Consider the following 19545-nt stretch of genomic DNA (forward strand, 5'->3'; position numbering starts at 1 on the left):
TTAGCGGATTTAAGCTTCTGCTTCCTCCTTAACAAAATAGAAATAACATTAGTAACCCGTCCTTCTTAGAGTCTGGTGGGGACAGTGTGTGTGACCGTGCATGTAGTGTACGGCTTTATAGTGGTCTATGAATTAGCTATGATCCGTATTATTTACAAGAACAATGTTGAGCCTTTGCAAATCATGCAGTTAGTATGAAATGGTACTGACTCTGTGTGTGTGTGTGTGTGTGTGTGTGTGTGTGTGTGTGGTGTGTTTAATTTCCCTTGAGATTTCCTCTTTGACCCATGGGTTATTTAGAGGTGTGTTGTTTACTTTCCAGGTGTTTGGAAATTTTTCTTTTTCTGCTATGAATTTCTAGTTAGGTTTCATTATGGTCAGAGAATACATTCTGTATTATTTAAATTCTTTTAAACTTGTCAAGGTTTACTGTATGGCCCAGGATATGGTCTCTATTAGTATTTGATCTTTGAACACTTCAAAAGAATGTGTTTTCTGCCGTTGGCGGGTGCTCTATAAATGCCAATTAGATCCTGTTAGTTAATGGTGGGGTTGATTTCTCCTCTATCCTGATTTCCTGTCTAGTTGTGTATCTATCATGGAGGGAGGGCTGTTAAAAGTCCACAATTATAATTGGCTTTTTAAAATGTTTTTTCCCCTTCACGGAGGCACTGGGGATTGAACCCAGGACCTCATGCATGCCAAGCATACACTTTACCACTGAGATACCCCCACCCCGGCCCCCATTCAGTTATAATTGTTGATGTGTCTTTTTCTCCTTTAGTTCTGTCAGGTTTTGCTCTCATATTTTGCAGCTCTGTTGATTAGTACATACACACTTACAAATGGCATGTTTTCTCGGAGGACTGACTCTTTCATCATTATGTGAAGGCCCTCTCTGTCTCTGGTGGTTTCCTTTGCTCAGAAGTCTATTTTATCCGGTATTAATGAAGCCTGTCTGCTTTCTTCTGATTAGTGTCTGCATAGCTTACTTTTAATCCATCCTTTTTTTTTTTCACCCTACCTATGTTTGAAGTGAGTTTCCTACAGACAGCATATAGTTTGGTCATTTTTTTAGCTGATCTGTTAATCGATGTACTTAAACCATTTACATCCAATATAACTGTTGATATTTTAAGGGCTAAGTGTTTTATTAAACACTTAATTTTTTGTTTTCTGCTTGTTTCATTTATTTTGTTTCCCTGTTTTCTTTTACCCATCTTCTGTGGGTTAATTGAGCATTTTTTAGAATTCTGTTTTGATTTATATTGTAGAGGTTTTGAGTGTATCTTGTTGTATAGCTGATTAAATGTTTATACCAGGTGATAGAATCTACTGGTATCAGCGTTTTGCTGGTTCAAGTGAAGTGTTGAAATCACCTCCTTTGACTCTCCTTGTTTATAATACAATGGCCTTAAACATCCCTCTGTATACATTTAGAAGGACATTGGGCAGTGTTACAATTTTGCTTCAACCATCAAACAACCTAGAAAACTCAAGTGGAGAAGGAATATGTATTTAACCGTATTTTTACTCTCTCTCTTTTTCTTCCTTTCAGACATCTCAAGATTTCTCCTTCTAGAGACCTTCCTTTAGTCATTCTTTAAGGGCAGTCCTGCTGGTGAAAAATTCTCTTAGTCCTCCTTCTTCATTTTTATGACTTGATTTTAATGCTTGAAAAATATTGTGTCACTTCTTTCTGGCCTCCATGGTATCTGCGGAGAAATTCCCTGCCATTCAGATTGTTTTTCCACTGTGGGTAAAGTGTCATTTCTCTCTTACCGAGTTCAAGGTTAGTTCTTTGCCTTTAATTTTTAGGAGTGTAGCTGTGAGGTATCATCCTGGTTTGGGTTTCTTTGGTTTTATCTTGTGTGGGATTCACTTACCTTCTTGAATCTACAGGTTTGTGTCTTTTGCCAGTTTGAGAAGTTCCCAGATGTTATTACATCAAATACGTATTCAGTTGCCCTGTACCCTTTCTCCTCTCCTTCCGAGACTCTGATGGCACAGATGTGAAATATTTTGTTATAGTCCCACCGTTGCCTGAGGTTCTGTTTGTTTGTTTTTTTCTATTTTCTCTCTGTTGTGGGCAGTTTCTTTTGTTCTGTCCTTGAGTTCACTCATTCTTTCCTGTGCCTCCTCCATACTCATCCACTGAGTTTTTTAATTTGTTATTGTATTTTTTCACTTCTAGAATTTCCGCTTGGTTCCTCTGATATCCTCCACTTCTTTGATGAGACTTTTTTTTTTTCATTTCTTTCAAGTAATGCTCATTTAAGCATTTTTATGATGGATGCTTTAAAAATCTTTGTCAGGTAATTCGAATACCTCTGTAATCTTAGTCCTGGTGTCTATTCATTGCCTTTTTAATTCAGGTTGAAATTTTCCTGGTTCTTGTTAGGATAAATGATTTTCTATTGAAACATGGGCATTTTGGATACTATGTTGTGGGAATGTGGTTCTTGTTTAAATCTCCGTTTCAGCTGGTTTCCTCTGAGACTGCCCTGGCAGTGGGAGGAAAATGCTGCCCCTTACTGCCAGGTGGGGGCAGACGGCCAGGTCTACTTGGGCTCCTCGTTAGCTTTGGGTGGGGGCGGGAGCTCTGGCTTTTCTCAAGGTCTCCACTGAGACCACCCTGGCCGGGCGGGGCAGGAATGCCTAGGTACTGCTCCCTGTGTGGCCTCCACTGACACCGCAGATGCTGGCCTCATTACTGCTGGGCTACTGTTACTACAGAAGTCCTGCCTCTCCACCAGCTTCTCTGCCATCACCCCGGGGGCTTGGGGAGGGGGCGGTCAGAAGGAGGTTGGGGTGCTTCATTATAGCCTCGAACGTGTGAGCACCTAGGCTCCCCTTGAGACCCTACCCTTGCTGGAGTGGATGGAGACTGGGCCACGGTTTTTTTCTGCAGTTATTGGTCAGATTAGAGAGGTTATTATCTAAACCTTTTCTGTCTTGCTAACTACACTGCCTTTGTCCTGGTGGGGAGTCCAAAAAAGCCTGCTCCTCTTGGAGTCTCCAGGCAAGCGGCTGCTTCTCCCACTGCTTTGTTACACCTTGCGTCCCAAGTGCCTACCTGGTCTGCATTTTTCACTCCACGTTTTAGATGATATATGCGGTGCCCAGGAGTTTTCGTCGTCTTCAGTGGGAGGAACAGGGAAAAGCACATTCACTGTACCTGCCCTGCAGCAGAAGCGTAGATGCGTTTAAGCAGGCCACTCAGCTTCTTTATAGGAAGACAATCCCAAAGAAGAAGGAAGGGTAAGAAGCCAGTGCTTTTCCTGTGCTGACAGCCTCCGATACAGGTGCAAACTCACTTCACAGGTGAGGACCACGTGTACTGGCTTCCAAGGCCCCACAGGTGGGGCGTGGCAGAGCTGGGATCCAAGCGGCACCCGAAGCCTTGATTCTTCATTCCCACCTCGTTTCTTGCCCGTTCATCTTGTTCCAGTTGCTCATTTCCGGTGAAACCTGTGTCCTTTCAGGCCTGTCCTTGGGCAGCTGCTCCACTGCAGGGCGGTGTAAGGTGGAGGTTAGAAGCACACACACAGGGGCCACGCTGCCTGGTTCAGAATCCTGTCTAGATTAGCCAGGTGACCTCAGCCAGTTACTCAGCCTCCTCCGCCTCACATTCCTTATTTATAAAGTGGGGGAAGTAATGCATTTGCTCCATAGACCTGTTAGAAAGTTGAATAAGTTGGTATTTGTAAAACTCCTAGAATAAGGCCTGGCACTCTAAGTGCTGAATCCTTGCTGTTATTTTTTCCACGCCTTTACGCAAGTGGTCCCTTTTCCTGAAAATGTCTTTCTCCATTGTCAACTCTATGCAAGATCTTTTTTTTTTTTAATTTGCTTGTGGCTTAGAGTGCCCCTGGCCCACTGCCACTTGTCACCGGGTATATGTGTATCCACTTTGAGCAACTGTGCTGAGCAGAAAGACTGGATTCTCACAGGTGCTTAGTAAATGATTGCAGTTTTGAGCTATGAGGGAAGAGGGCTCCCTTTAATTCTCTTAAAAGCTCCAAGAGGCAAATCCATATTTGTTATTCCCACTTTACAAGTGAGGAATGTGAGGGACAGGGAGGCTGAGTAATTTTGCCCAAGGGCACATGGCTAATAATAGGTAGGGTTTTAAAGCAGGCCGTCTGGCTCCGGTGTGTGTCCCCTCACCTCTGCCTGACGCCACCTCCCCGTGAAACAGCCTGTGCAGGACAGACCAGAAAGTAGACAGGGTCACCAGGGTGGGGACTGTCAAGGAATGAGTGACTGGGGAGGGTGAAGAAGCTATCGCTAGAGTTCGAGTGAGAGATGCTGGTGGATTTGGATATATTTTGAAAGTAGAAGCAACAAGACGTGCTAATGGATTGGATGTGCGGTCTGAGGCAAAGAGAGGAGTTGATGAGTTAGGTTTGGGGCCTGAGCAGCTGGGGATGTAAATGTCATTTGTTGAAAGGCGAATTCCAGGCGGAGGGCCAGGTTTGTGGAACGTGGATCAAGAGTTTTATTTGGGATATATTACACTCAGATGCCTCAAATGAAATTGCTGAGTAGGCTGCTGTGTGTACAAATCCAGTTCCAGGACAAAACATTGACTAGACTAGGGGAGCGTGGGCATCACCAGCCTGTTGGTGGTGTTAAAGCTGTGGGAATGGACAATTGTACCTGGTGGGGTCGGCAGAACAGAGGCGAGTTCCACGGGCTTGGGCTGAGCCCAGGGCCTCCTGACAGGGACTGAAATTGACTAAGGGCTGGCAGTGTGTGAAATTGGCTCCTCTGGTCGATTCTGGTTTTTCAGTGAAATCAGAAGCAAGGCCATTGGCTGAGAATGCGGACAGAGTATCTGTGTGAAATTGTTTCAGAAGCTGAGAGGCTGAGTTGACCAGGGACATTGAATAGAAATCACCTGAAAATGTGGAAAGCCTGCTTGAGGCTTGTTGTCAGGAACTAAAGTGCAGCCAGGTAGGAGGTAATGTGTGTTTCAACCAGGAGCTGCTGTGTGCACAGGAAGAAGGTGGGTTTATGAGAGTTGAGGTTCAGGTGGGCGAGTGGGAAAGAAAGAGAGATGGCGGGAGGTTCAAGAGGTGGCTTCGCTGAATCAGCCTCCTTTCTGCTCCCACAGACCTTGGTACTGTTTTCAATGCTGGTTGAGTTTTCACTGGTGCCTCCCTCTTTGCTCCCTATCTATCTCCCTGCCTGCCACATTCACCTCTGTGGACCTCAGCCATCCTCCTCCTCTTCCTCTCCTGCCCTCTCCTTCAGTTTCTTATCCTGAGAAACCAAGCCCACAAGCCAGCTCAGCCAGAAGAATTGGCCCCAGCACTTCAAAGGTACAGTCATACTGATCTTCTGTATTTGACAAAGACTCCTGCCTGCATGCTAATGCCATGCTGATTTTCTTAGAATGCAGGCTCACTGAAGTCAGAGGAAGTTCTGTTCTGTGACTAGTCCACCGATCAACAAATGTGATCTGAGGCTTACTAGTGATGGGGTCCATTGTGAGAGGTGAGGGTGGTCTCTGAGCCGTTCCCTTTGCCATCTTCTGTAAGGAGCTTGTCGTCTGGTGGAGGAGACCGGCTGACTCAGGTGGGAAGGGTGTGGTGGACCTTGGGATGTGCCCCCTGTCTCCTTGTCTCCCTTCAGACACCTTCCCCCGGCTTTGGGGAGCACAGCTGGCAGATGGCCCTCTGCTATCAGCCCTTTTAGGAAATGCTATGGCTGAAGGTAGCCATTGAGCCAGAAGTCCGGCTCCTTTTTGAGGCAGCCTGTGTCCACTGACTGGTCAACTCCAGGTTGTAAAGGCCCAACTCTCTCAGCCCAAACTGAGCCATCTCAGAAGGGTCATTCCAGTTTCTGAGCTCCCTAGAGGGTGAGCTGAGGCCTTCAGGGCTCGACCTCTTTGTCTCCCCAGTTCTTATCTCCTTCCCGTCCTTCCTCAGATGCTGTCCCTGAGGGCATCCAACTCCCTTCACCCTCACCTCCCTCTCAGGGTCTGCTACTGGGAACCCAGTTTGCATTGGTTGGTGCTGGGAGTGAGCCACGAAGGTGGACGCTGAGATGTATTGCCTTTAGAAACTGGTTTTCTTGACAGAGCATGAAAACCACACCAGTACTCAAAAATCATCCCTTCCCTGGATTCCTTGTTTTCTGCAAAATTATAATTGCACATGGCATCTTCTGGGCCTCAAGCCCATATGCTTCCTCAAGTGGAAGTCACGCCCACACTTTCTCCTCTGCTCCCCTGTCTCCAGACCAAGGCCCTCCTTCTTGGGTAGGCATGAGGACCCAGGGGCTGTGCCTGCTTCTGTCATGCTGGCATCGTGTATTCTGGGCTGTGAGACAGGTCAGAGCTCAGGACTTCCAGAGAAACTGGAAACTGTGGGGGCAGGAGTGCCAGGAAGGAGGGAGCCAAAGGCAGAGCATTAACACTTATGTGAAAACTCCCCTCCCGGTCTGGGTCCGCCTCTGCTGTGGGCTTATTTCTTAAAACTGAAGGACATGGGCTGGGCCCTCACCGGCTGGGCCTGGAGCTCGGGGGGACCTTTTCTGAGACATCCACAAAGATGCTCCATGGGAAAGATGCAGCCTCGGGCACTGCCACACGGAGGGCATCCCTGCCAGGCTGTTACCAGAGCAACCCGATATACCCTCTGCCTCCCACACTGCCTCCCGTCCCAACCCAGCCCTAGAGGAGGGAGGGCAGCAGAGTGAGTGGGGAGAAGAAACGGAAGGATGAGGAGGCAAAGCCATCCTCTCCCCATTCCCCAGGGCAGTTTCCTCAGCAAAGGGAGGCCCAGGCTGCAGGGCCAGGAAAGGTTAAATGGATAAGAGATCAATGATATTTGATTCGACTGAACTCTTAAAAATACCTAAAAAAGAAGTATTAACACCGAAGTGTGACTCAGAAAGTTGTGGGTTCTGCCTGAGCAGTCATCCACGTAGAGCAGGATGCGTCAACAGTCAGCAGTATGTGTCTGCAGGGGTAGTAGTGGGAGAGAAAAAGGTCAGTTTCTGCTATTGTCCTCCTGGGTTCATTCACTCAATAAACCTATGTCCTCCATTCTAGCTTTGCCCAAATGTGCCAAAATGACCCTATTTAAAAATTCTGTACATATTTCTAAGGTTTATTCAGAACCTGAAAGAGAGGTTGGTTCACTGGCACCCTCAGTTCCCCCCAGTCTCCACCCCCAGCCAGTGAGGGTGCAGCCCCTATGTGCTGATTGCTATTTTTAAGCAAGGGGGCTATTGGGAACTGAGGAGCCACTCCAACTGTGCCTGCTGCAGCCTCTCCCCCCAGAGAGGCCCCGGAGGTGGAGATACAATTAGAGTAGCCAAGACAGAAAGCTCTGAGAACTAGAATATTAATAGTAAGACTAGAATTGACATTCATCCAGGGCTCACCATTACTGCCGTCCCAGCTGTCTGTGGCCAGCATCCCCATGAAATAGTTTGAACACCGTCTCTGAGAAAAGCTGGACGCCACATGCTTGTTGACGGCTCAGTATTGGGTGCCAAAGGGACTCTTCTCACTCGAGACAATGGAAGGAAAGGATAGTCTAGTTCAGGACTTGCAAATTTCATGTGCACATAGATCACCTGGGCTCTTGTCAAAATGCAGAGTGGGATCTAGAGTGCGGCCAGGATTATGCATTTCTAACTAGCCCCCAGGTGATGGCAGCGCTTTGGTGCATGGACCACATTGCCAGTAGCAGAGACCCAGAACAGCGGGTCTCCGCCTTGGCTGCACATTAGAATCACATGGGGAAATGTGCAAAAAAAAACCCTCAGAGATTCAGATTTCGTTGGTCTGTAGTGGGACCCTGACACTGGTATTTTTAAAACTCCCCTATAATTCTATAAACTGCTAAGATTGAGAAGCACTGATAATAATAAGAATCGTAATTGTTATTTATTTCACAAACGTTATTGATTTATAGAAGATAAATGTGGCTGAGGAGTTAATGCCTGCATGGACAAAGGATGATGATTCATTTAATTCTCTCCAGGTGAGACTGAAAACGCCAAGGAAGTATCACCCCGCCTGCACCCTGGTACCTCATGCCATTGTAGGAAGTGGCTGCTGATAAAGCCGCCCTTCCACCCTCATCACATCCAGAAAGGCCCCACTGAATGGGTTGTAGTTGCTCTGAATCGTCTCTGCAGGAGGGGAGGAAGGGTACAAGCAGGTGGGTAGGCTTGGGAGACATCTACTCATCTGCGATGGACATTCTGCATGAACACGCTGACTGAAATGCCCCTTGGTACATGAAGCCTTCCTCAAGTCTCAAGTTTAAAAAGTACTGTTTTTCACTTGCCACAAGGTGTTGATGGCAATACTTTGAGTGACTTTGAGAAAAGTCACTCTGTAAAGTTCTTCAGTGCTTTATATATTTCTTTCCCAGGACTGCTCTGTCAAATTACTGAAAACAAAACAGGCAGCTTAAAACAACAGAAATTTATTCTCTCACAGCTCTGGGGGTCAGAGTCCAAAATTAAGGTGTTGACAGGGCCGTGCTGTCTCTGAAGCCTCTGGGGGAGAGTCTGTTCCATGTCTTCCTCTTAGTTTCCGGTGGTTTCTGGCAATCCTTGGTGTTGCTTGCTTGTAGACGCATCACTCCAATCTCGGCCTCCGTCATCACGGAATCTTCCCTGTGTCTGTCCTCTTCTTCTTCTAAGGACACCACCCTACTCAAGTATGACCTCATCGTAACTAACAACACGTGCAATGGTCCTATTTCTAAATAAGATCACATTCTGGAATTTGGGGAAGATCATGAATTTGGGGGAAGATACTCTCCAATCCAGTGCACTTTTCTTACCTAAAGATGGAAAGATACTGGAAAAAACAAAACAAAACATGGAAAGACTCCTAAGGGTATCACAGATACATATTAGAAACACCTTGTCCAAGTGCCTTGTGAAATGACCCTTAAATGAGAGTTCTCTATCTTACACCAGAGCCCACCCTGTTCCCTTTCCAGCAACTTCTCGGGCAGTACAGTGCAATGGAAACAGAACGTGGAGCCTGGTGGACCTGAGGTCGCTTCTCCGCTTAGCTCTGTGACTTTGGTTAACTCTCTTGGGTTGCATGATCTGTAAAATGGGGCAGTAGGGGAGATAATCAAACATCTGTGGGCACTTTCTGCTGTGTGATATACCATACAAGAGCCTTTAGAGATGTTATTGTCGTCCTCATGAAGCTGTGAGGATACAGTAGTTAACATATAGCCTGTACCTGATAACAGCACAGGTGATGAACAAATGAGTTCCTTTTCCATTATTCCTCACTCCAGGGGCTAGCAATTTCTTATACTCCCTAAGCAGAGCCTAGGTAACCCATCCATGCATTTCTGATGGACAACCTGGAGTGGGAGCGTTGCAAGTCAACTCTGCCAGGAACTCCACTGTGACTTGGGCAAGCCACTTAAAATGCTTTCCGTCAAGTGGTTCACACTGCTGCCTACTCAAGGATGAGCAGCATCTAAGAGCAACATGCCAGTGTGGAAAAGTGGAGGCCCAGGGCCTGGCAGGTGAGAAGGTGCTTGGGCTGTGGAGCATCCCTGTCCCGAGTCCAGTACCAAAGTGGTCCTGAGCTCACCTGCTCCACCCCACCATCTGCCCCTCTGCGCACCTGCTCTAATTTTACCAGGCTGTGTTCAAAGCTCTCTGTGGATCTACCAAGGGTTAATTGGCTTCTGGCCTTTAAAGAAAATGTGAAACTAACAGAAGAGCCCCTCTCTGGTTTTAGACAGTGTGTGTGTGTGTGTTTGTGTGTGTGTTGCCTTGCTGTCTTGCAGGACTTCCTGTTTCTGCAGGTTCTTTCTCCACCCTATTAGCTCTGGAAGTCACTGGGCCCTCATGCAGATCTGCCAGCCAGCACCTCACATCTTTGATTTGCTCTCTCCAGGGACCTCTCTATTGAGGGCTGGTATGTCCTCCTGGCACAGTTGACACTTCTTTTTTTATTTTTTTAAATTGAAATATATAGTTGGTTTATAATACAGCAAAGTGACAATTATACATATGTATATAAATCTATTCATATACATATATATACATGTATATAATTCTATTTCTTTTCCATTATAGATTATTGCAAGATATTGAATATAGTTTCCTATGCTCTACAGTATAAACTTGTTGTTTATCTATTTTGTATATAGTAGTTTATATCTGCTAATCCCAAACTCTTCATTTATCCCTTCCCCACCTGCTTTCCCTCTTTGGTAACCATCAATTTATTTCCTATGTCTGTGAGTCTGTTTCTGTTTTGTGAATAAGTTCATTTGTATCGTATTTTAGATTCCACATATAAGTGATACCATGCGATATTTGTCTTTCTCTTTCTGACTTACTTCACTTAGTATGATAATCTCTAGGTCCATCCATGTTGCTGCAAATGGCATATTCCATTTTTTTACGGCTGAGTGGTATTCCATTGTGTATATATACCACATCTTCTTTACCCAGTCATCTGTCAATGGACATTTAGGTTGCTTCCATGTCTTGGGTATTGTAAATAGTGCTTCTATGAATATTGGGGTGCATATATCTTTTCAAATTAGAGTTTTCTCCTGATATAACCAAGGAGTGGGATTGCTGGATCATATTGTAAATCTATTTTTAGTCTTCTGAGGAATCTCCATACTGTTTTCCATAACGGCTGCACCAAACTTCATTCCCACCAGCAGTGTGGGAGGGTTCCCTTTTCTCCACAGCCTCTCCAGCATTTACCATTAGTGGACTTTTGAATGATGGCCATTCTGACCAGTGTGAGGTGATACCTCATTGTAGTTTTGATTTGCATTTCCCTAATAATTAGCGATACTGAGCATCTTTTCACGTTGGCACAGTTGACACTTCTGATGGGTATGACCATCTTTCAGATGTCAGGCAGTGAAGATATAGGGGATCCCACTCCCAGTTTATTGGACAAGACTTGTAACATCCCAGCTCCACAATAATAACAACCCATCACAATTTTAAGGAGCACTAAATTTTCCCAAGCACAGTCACACATATTACGTCGTTAAGTCACAGCATCCTCATGGAGGCTTTGTGCCCATTTTACAGATGAAGATCCTAATTCCTTGTCTAGATGTGATCTGCAGACAGCAGCATTGGCATTGCCTGGGGGCTGGTTAGACACACAGAATCTCAGGCTCAGAACTGCTGAATCATGACCTGCAGTTTAAGACGATTCCCAGGTGATTCGTGTGCACATTAAAGTGTGGAAGCCCTAGACCAACTCAAAAAGATTCAGTGACTTTCCTAGAATTCTAGGGCAACATGGTGGCTCACTTGGGACAAGAACCCAGGCTCTGAGCCTCCCAGAAAAATGCTTTTCTTTTAATAATGTTCCACTCTCTGCTTGAAGACATACCCATCCATTAAGTCAGCTCCCTCCTGGGCCACCTCCACATTCTCACCCTGAAGACCCAAGCAGAGCCTGCGTTTGCTCCTGAAGCCCTGGGTGGGCTCCTCTGTCCCAGTAGTGAATGCACTGAGCCTTGTAACGAGATGGGGAAAATCGAATCCAATGTCTTCTAGGGCGGCCACTAGATTTGTCCCGAAGAGCTACGTACATCACTTGAGGGGCATACCTGAGCAACGGGGGAGCAAAGGGAACAACCTGCTGTGCAAAAGGAGGAGTTTGTGTTGGTCCTGAGAATGACGAGGACCAAGGTAGGGAGAGAAATTGGAAGAAGAGAGAGAGGAGGAAAGAGTACCAGAATCTTGTAAGAGGTGGTACAGTAAAATTTCTAAATTCTTGGTTGGAATGGATTGCTTTCTGTATTTTGTTTGGTGGTTGGTTGGGGGTGTGTGTGTGTGTTGCGGTGAATGGGCTGTGTTTTGCACAAAGTGGAGGCTTGGAGTGACGCACTGAAGCCGAGAACTGACCGGTGCCAGAGAGGTGTGAGGCCTCAGCAGACCCCAGGACTGCATAGTAACAGGTAGAGGACAGCTTGTCTCTCGTTTTCCTTGGAAGCCCCAGGACCTAGCCCAGTGCTCCCAAAGTATTTCTCCTATGAATGAATGAGAGCTGAAGAAGTTCATAAATATTATCCAGTCCAATTCCTTTTTGTTTCTGCTTGTTATTTAATTTTTAAATCATACTATGTATTAAATATTCCAACATGAAAATGTAAATGTATATTTAAAAAAATAATGATCAGATAAACACCGATATACTCATCATCCAAGTTAAGAAACAGCATCAAAATACCTTCTGTCTTCTGGGTGCCTCTCCCCAAATACATCCCCTTCTCGCCCCCACTCAGAGATGAGCTGGCCAGACTTTGGTATGAAGCCTCCCTGTTTTTTCCCTTGCAGTTTTACCGTATGTGTAAATGGAGTGATACTGCATGTATTATGTTGCATCTTGCTTCATGAGCTCAACATCCGCATCGAGGAGTGTAGTGCGATGTTTTCATTTTCACTGTGGCATATTCCCTTGTACAATTATCCCAATTTGTTTAGCCATTACATTGCCAATGGATGTTTGGTTTGTCTTGAGAACTTTGCTGATACGAACAATGCTGCAGTGACCAGTCTCACCCATGTCCATCCATGGAATTGCTCGGTCCTAGAGGATGCCTATACTCAATTTTACTAGATAGGACAAACTCTTTCCCAGAGGTATGAACAAACCTACACTTCCACCAGTTAGTTCTACTGGAGCATTCCCAAAGCTACAGAATCCTTGCCAACACCTAGTAATGTCAGACTGAAATGTTTGATGATCTGGTGAGTGTAAAATAGCACCCCAGTATGTTTTCAATTTTGATTTCCCTGACTGCTAAAGAGGTTAAGCACCTTTTCCTCTGTTTATTGGTCATTTGAATTTTCTTTTTTTTTTTTTTGAAAAGAGCCCATTCAGGTCTTTTACCTGTTTTGGGTTTTTTTTTATTGATTTATAATCATTTTACAATGTTCTGTCAAATTCCAGTGTAGAGCACAATTCTTCAGTTTCTCTTACCTGTTTTTAAAAAATGCTGTGTCTGTTTCTCACAGGTTTCAGCTTTATAATAATTACTAGTTATCAGTTATTGTGAGACCCTCTTATCTTTTTTAGCAGTTTCTTGACTGTTTATAAATTTCTAAATAAATTTTAGAACTATTTTGTCAATCACAAAAAAATAGTGTGAGGATTTTTTTTTATAATTATATGGAATCCTTAAATCAATTCAGGGGAGAACTCATATCATTTGATATTTCATCTTCTAAAATGTGAACATGAAATTTCTCTACAGCTATTTAGAAATTCTTTTAATAAATTTTATTAATAATGTCTTCTAATAAAGTTTTTTTAATCTAATAAAGTTTTTTTCTCTATAAAGGTTCTTGTTCATTTTGTGAGATTTATATACCAAAATTTTATATTTACAAATTCTATAATACAATAAGTCATTGTTTTTGAAGAATGATATTTTATACATGTTTGTTGCTGAGACATTGAAATGCAGTGGAATCATGTGTTACCAGCTTTCCATTCAGCATCTTTATTAAACTCTCTTGCTAACTTTAATATTTTGTCTGTAGATTCTTTTGGATTTCCTTCACTTACAGATACATTTGGGTTTTTCTCCCCCACATCCCTTCCTCTATAAATGGTGATCTCTTGCTTTCTTCTTCGCTGACCCATATGCCATTTATTACTTGGCTTATTATGCAGGTTAGTATCTCCAGTAGCAGACAGAAGTCATGATAGAGAAGGCATATTTTTTTGTGTATGACAACTTTATTGTGGTATGGTTCCTATACAGTAAACTACACATATTTCAGATGTACAATTTGATGAGTTTTGACAGATGTTCACACCTGTGAAACCACCACCACAATCCAGATAGCTAGAGAAGGCATACATTTCTTACTCCTAATTTCAAAGGGATTTGTTTTGACATTTCCTCATTGATGATGCCTCTTGATGTAGGTTTTTGTAGCTATATTTGCAAGTTAAAGAAGTCTCGTCTTTAAGAATTCTTTTTCATGAAGAGATACTGATTTCTTTTTTTCTCTTAAGAATGAAGTGGAACGGACATGGAACGAGGAACATACGTGGAAAATGCCTGTATCATAAACGTATGAATTTCCACAAACTGAAGCCATCGTGTGACCAGCACCCAGACCAAGAGAAAGCTTATCGCCAGCTCCTGAGAGGCCACCTTTCCATCTTATCACTCAATCCATGGAGGTAACCAATTTTCTGATACCATAGGTTAGTTTTACCCGTTTTTCAGTCCCTTGTATAAGTGGGGTTATAGTATGCTGTCTTTGTGTCTGGCGTGTTCTGTGTAACATTATGTTAGTGGGATTCATCTACACTCTTTTTGTGCAATTGTAGATCATCTGTTCTCATTGCTGTAGTGTATTCCATGGTGTGAATGTACTGGAATCTCTTTATCCTGCTATTGATGGGCATTTAGGTAGCTCCCAGGAGTCTATTATGAACAATTTGGCTATGGCTATTCTAATACATGTCTTTTGTGAAATATATATGTTAGGTATAGACCTAGGGGTAAACTGATAAACCATAAACTATGTGCATGTTCCACTTTAGCAGAAAACGCCACCTCATTTTCCAAAGTGGTTGCAACAGTTGACGCTCCCATCAGGAGACTTGGAGGGTTTCACTTGCTCTATATGCGTGCTGAATTTTATCAGTGTTCCTGCATCTATTGAGATGACCATGGGATCATCTGATTTTTTCCATTAATCTATTAATGTGGTGAATTATGCTTATAGTTTTTCCTAATGATGAAGGACCCTTTCATTCCTGGGAAAAATCCAACTTGGTCAAGATGTACAAATTGTACATTGTTTGATTCCACGAGCTGCTATTTTGTGTAGGGTTTTACCTCTGACTTCATTGGTGGGGTTGTACCCTAGTTTTCATTTGGCAATGACCCTAGCTTCCTGAAAGGTTATGAATGCTAAGATAAACCCTTCACAGCCTCCATCTCTAACAATCTTTGACTCCCAGATTCTCCCATACTGTTCAGAAAACTGCAGATTTGATCCTCTCCCTGTTCACTTGACAGGGACTTGGCCTAAGGATTCCCCAGGCAGAAGAGTGAAGCATGGCTCTTACATTGACCACCCCACCTCCTGCCCCAGGAATCTTTAGTGCTGTGTGCATGTCTGCTAAAGCCCCCAGATCACATGAGCTCTCACACACTCACAAGGAGTGGATGGAGAGTGCGATTGTAGGGGCAGAGGAAGAAAGCCTTTGCATTCATGAACCTGAGGCCCACTCTGCCGTGTTGGCACTGGCTGTCTCTAACTCTGCTTCCACTCTGCTGCTGGGGGCTCCTCTCCTGGCCTCCCCTGGCCCCACTCTTTCTCTGGTGCTGGTGCAGAATGGAGAGCTCCCGGATCACAAGGCTCCAACTCGCCCACCCCTCCCCAGTCACTAACCACAATACTCCCACACAGGAAATTGGTGAAAATGAGAATTCATGCCTCTTGAAACAAGGTAAGAGAGACATTTCTCAGTGTGGCATCTCCAAGAGAACTTCTTGCACAAAAGCTTCCAGAACAGCGCCCCTGAGAGTTTGATGGGAAATGGGATATTTATGTTGTCTCAAAGAATGTCTCACAAACAGCTTATTAATAACAAAGGGGGAAAAAAGCAACTTTACTACTGACAGACATGTTAATCAAGTGAACAAGGGTAATATCACTGACCCTGGGGCTCACTGACATCGTGTCCCCTGAGAAGGACTCACCTTTTCCGTGATGTGTCTGCTAAAATCACAAGGAAATATCAGAAAAATCCAAACTGAGGGACGTTCTGAGAAGTAACTGGTCTGAATTCTTTTAAAAATGTCATTGTCTTAAAAAAAAAAAAACGGAGGCAGGGGCATAGTTACCGATCAAAGGTGAGTAAAAGGACTTGACAGTACCATCAATGTGTGATCCTGGGTTGGATCCTGAACCAGGGGCTGTAAAGGACATGACTGAGACAGTTGGTGAGGTTATAAAATAGACGTCTTAGAGAGTAATATTGGGTCAGTGTTAAATTTGACCTTGATAATGGTACTATGGTGACGTAAGAGAATGTCCTTGTTTTTAGGAAATTTACACTGAAGGGTTTAGGGATAAAGGAATATGATGCCTATAATTTTCCTCTATTGATTCAGAAAAAAAAATTATATCTATCACATACGTAGAGTGAGAAAGAGTGTTCGCACTTGGTCAGTCTGGGAGAGTTCTTTGTATATTCTTGCAATTTTTCTTTTCTGGGTATTATCTCAAAATAGTAAGTTTAAAAAGTACTTCCCTGTCTTGCAAATGAAAACCCACAAAGGTGAAATGATAAGGATCACTTTGGTGGTTAGAAATATAAAGTGTAGTTATTAACACATGCTTGGTGCTGGAGACCTTGAGAGGAAATTGCTTATCTTCTTAACCCTTTGAGAAAGGGATCATCACCCCATGTGTACAGATGAGAATGATGAGGTCTACAGAGGTGAAATAAAACACTCAAGGTCACCCATCAAATAAGCACCAGGGCTGGGATTTCACCGAGGTCTGTGTGACTCCAAAGCCTTCAGGTGCCACAAATTCCTGGGGATGTGACCCTGACAAAAACTGACCAGCAGAGACTGTGGCATTTATGTCCTGTTCTAAGCTGTTGGGTTAACTCACCCTGAGTTTTCTGAGACCTACCTCATGCCAGGCACTGCTTTGGATGTAGTGGGTGGAGACCAACAAAACAAAACAAAACAAAACAAAACAAAACAAAACAAAACAAAACAAAACCAAACCAAGATGTGAGTAGAGTCTGGTGAGGAGAACAGCCCAAAGAACAGGATGGTGGATGTGGACAAGATCTACCATGAGAAGCAAGAGCTTCTGGCAGCCCAGATGTGAAGGATGTTGATTCTGCCTGCCACGATGGCTTTGAGTAGCCTTAGGTAGCTCACTCTGTGTCTGATGAGGATTGACGGAGGTAAGGGAGAGGGCCCCTGCATCCGAGTGGACGTTATAACCTGGACTGGTACCAGTTCTGCCTCTTGGGAGCCGTGCAGGTCTTGGAGAAATTGTTTAAAATACCTGCAGGGTTGATCTGGAAACTGGATTGAGTGTAAGTGGAATGTTCATGTGGCTGGTTCAGGGTCTTTTTTAGGAGCTGTGGCTTTGTGGGGACCTGAGAGTAGCTAAAAAGAAGACAGAGTTTGGTGGTGATTATACTGATGCTCCTGTGTCTTCTGGTCACTAAGGAAACCAGGACAGAGGTGTCCCCAAGCCTGGTTTCAAAATGGATATTCTGAACCAAGGTCAAATAATACGGGCGGAGAAAAAGAGGAATAAGAGATTATTTCACAAACTCCTTTTGTATGCAGGGAACAGGGATGAATAGTGTCAGGAGAGAAAAAGAGAAGCATCATTTTTTAAAACTGAATTTTACATCGCACTGCTTTTTCTTTTTTGGAGGGGAGATAATTAGATTTTTTTTTTATTAATGAAGGTACTAGGGATTGAACCTAGAACCTCATGCATGCTAAGCACACACTCTACCACTGAGCTATACCCTCCACCTCCAAGAGAAGGATCTTAACTCTCTACCTTCAACCTTAACTTGGGAGAGTTTTCCTGGGGTAGAGATGGAAGTCCTCCTAGCATTGCCTTAAGAGTTGTTCAGATGCCCATGAGCTCTGAAGCATACTGTTGTTACCAGACACCCTGGTCTCTAGGTTTCTCCCTCAGAAGTTGGAATCAATAGATCAGTCAATACCGATAGGTACAGAGGTACAAAGGTGCCCACCCTAAGTCAACACAGCCTGAGCACAGGTTTCATCAGAGGTGGAAATGCCCACTGCCTGAGAGCTGGTACTCAGTCCTAGGACAGACCCAACCTCAGGCCACTACAGCTTAAGAGAGGAGCCCAGGGCACTCCCATAACCCCACCGGGGGCCAATATATGAGCAATGGCTGGCCCACGAAGGGTACTCACAAGATGGAGAGTATCATTATTATGTGAAGTCAAAATGCGCCACTTTGGCATAAGGATTATTTTGAGCTAAAGGCAATTGAGAATCAACCAATGCAGGAAGAGTTCTCTGCCCTTCCCTCACCTGCCAAAAGCAGGGGATAAATGTCCCAAAAGCAGGGATAAAATGTGCCCACCCCGTACCAGGAAAAGGAAAGTGACTCTTATTATCAAAAATGAGATGTTGACGCCAAGATGAGTTTACATAAACAGACCTTACTTCATTAGTTCTCTCATATGTTTCCTTGTCACTTCCCCATGATTTATCACCCCTTGAAGCCCAATCCTCCTTTCCTTTGTTAAAATGGTATATAAGTCCCCAAGTCTAACTGCTTCTTTGAGTTTCACTCTTTTTCTGTGAACTCCCATGTGCCCGGACATTAGTAAAAATTATGTCTTTTCTCCTGTTAATCTGTCTTTTTTTAGTTTAATTCACAGACCACCAATTACTGAATATAAGAGGTAGAGGAAGCGTTTTCTGCCCAGAGTATGATTAATAATGTTCATCTCAGACTCCCCGTGTACCGCTTTTTGTCACACAGATGCCTTTTGCTCTCCAAGCCATTGGGAGAGAATTCCAGGTGTGGACTAGTAAATTAATCTACGATATAATCAGAAAATCATCTACAAAATGGAAACTTCTCTGCTTTGAATTTGTCATTGATTGCCATTTACTATTCCCTAAAAACTTACTGTTGAAAAAAACATGTCATTATCAAAAGCAGCTTTCAAAATAAAGAGACGTAGTCTGATATCTGACTGTTTTCATTTCTGCCTGTTTCATTCTGGAATGTGATCACACGCATCTGTGTCTTGGCACAGATAATCTTAGTATGTATTGCCACCTTATTCTGGTTTTTTTGATCTTAGAGATTTTTCTGGGTTTCTACGTAGTTTTCACAATGATTTTTTTCCTTTCACTATTCGTCATTGTTCAGAGACCATTACCTCCTGGGACTCCTGTGATGAACGTACCGTTGGTTGCTAAGCCTCTTCAGCGGGGAATTCATGTAATTTCACTTTTTCATCTCTTCCAATGACTAGAGGAGTGCTGGGAATACGCAAGGTCCTCAAGTAAGTATTTGTAGCCTTGGGGAAAAAAATGTTAGTAGAAGATAAATTCTGGGAAAATAAAAGACCATGTAAAAGGCTGAGATCTAATCAATTCTTCTTGCCTACAATGTAGCGTAAGTTTCCTGACAATACAACTAAAAATACAAATATTATGCTATTAACCGCACACTTGTCTCCATGTTCAACCCTTCAAAGCAATATTGTGGTTATACCTTTGATTGTATACAGGCAATGTTCCTGACCACTCGTGCACAGGAAATAAATATTTAGCAGTAAGGAACAAAATCTGTTTATTGCAGCTTTTGGTGGCAGAGTAATTTTCGTGGGGAATTAAATGATATAGATGGCCAAAATATTTTTTGAAAGCATATATGCTTTTATTAAACTCAGGCTTCTGTCTACCACTTTTTATTAAGTAAATGCTTTGTATCCTGCAAATCATTGGTGGACTTATAGCTGGAAAATGTAGAAAATCCAAA

At 43.6% G+C, this 19545-nt stretch overlaps 1 protein-coding gene across 2 annotated transcripts in view; it reads left to right on the top strand.

Moving 5' to 3' along the window:
* The window catches only part of CCR8 (C-C motif chemokine receptor 8), a 127401-nt gene that overhangs the window by 99433 nt on the left and 8423 nt on the right, over positions 1-19545 (top strand). The window contains exons 6-7 of one of the 2 annotated variants that reach the window (XM_072941041.1): positions 14021-14191; positions 18931-19066. The gene's annotated coding sequence lies outside the window, so the exon portion shown is untranslated. Of the gene's footprint in view, positions 1-14020; positions 14192-18930; positions 19067-19545 lie in introns of those variants that run through there. The other variant, XM_015236222.3, reaches the window with a different exon arrangement.

This window comes from Vicugna pacos, chromosome 17 (assembly GCF_048564905.1).
Source record: "Vicugna pacos chromosome 17, VicPac4, whole genome shotgun sequence".
Lineage (NCBI taxonomy): Eukaryota > Metazoa > Chordata > Mammalia > Artiodactyla > Camelidae > Vicugna > Vicugna pacos.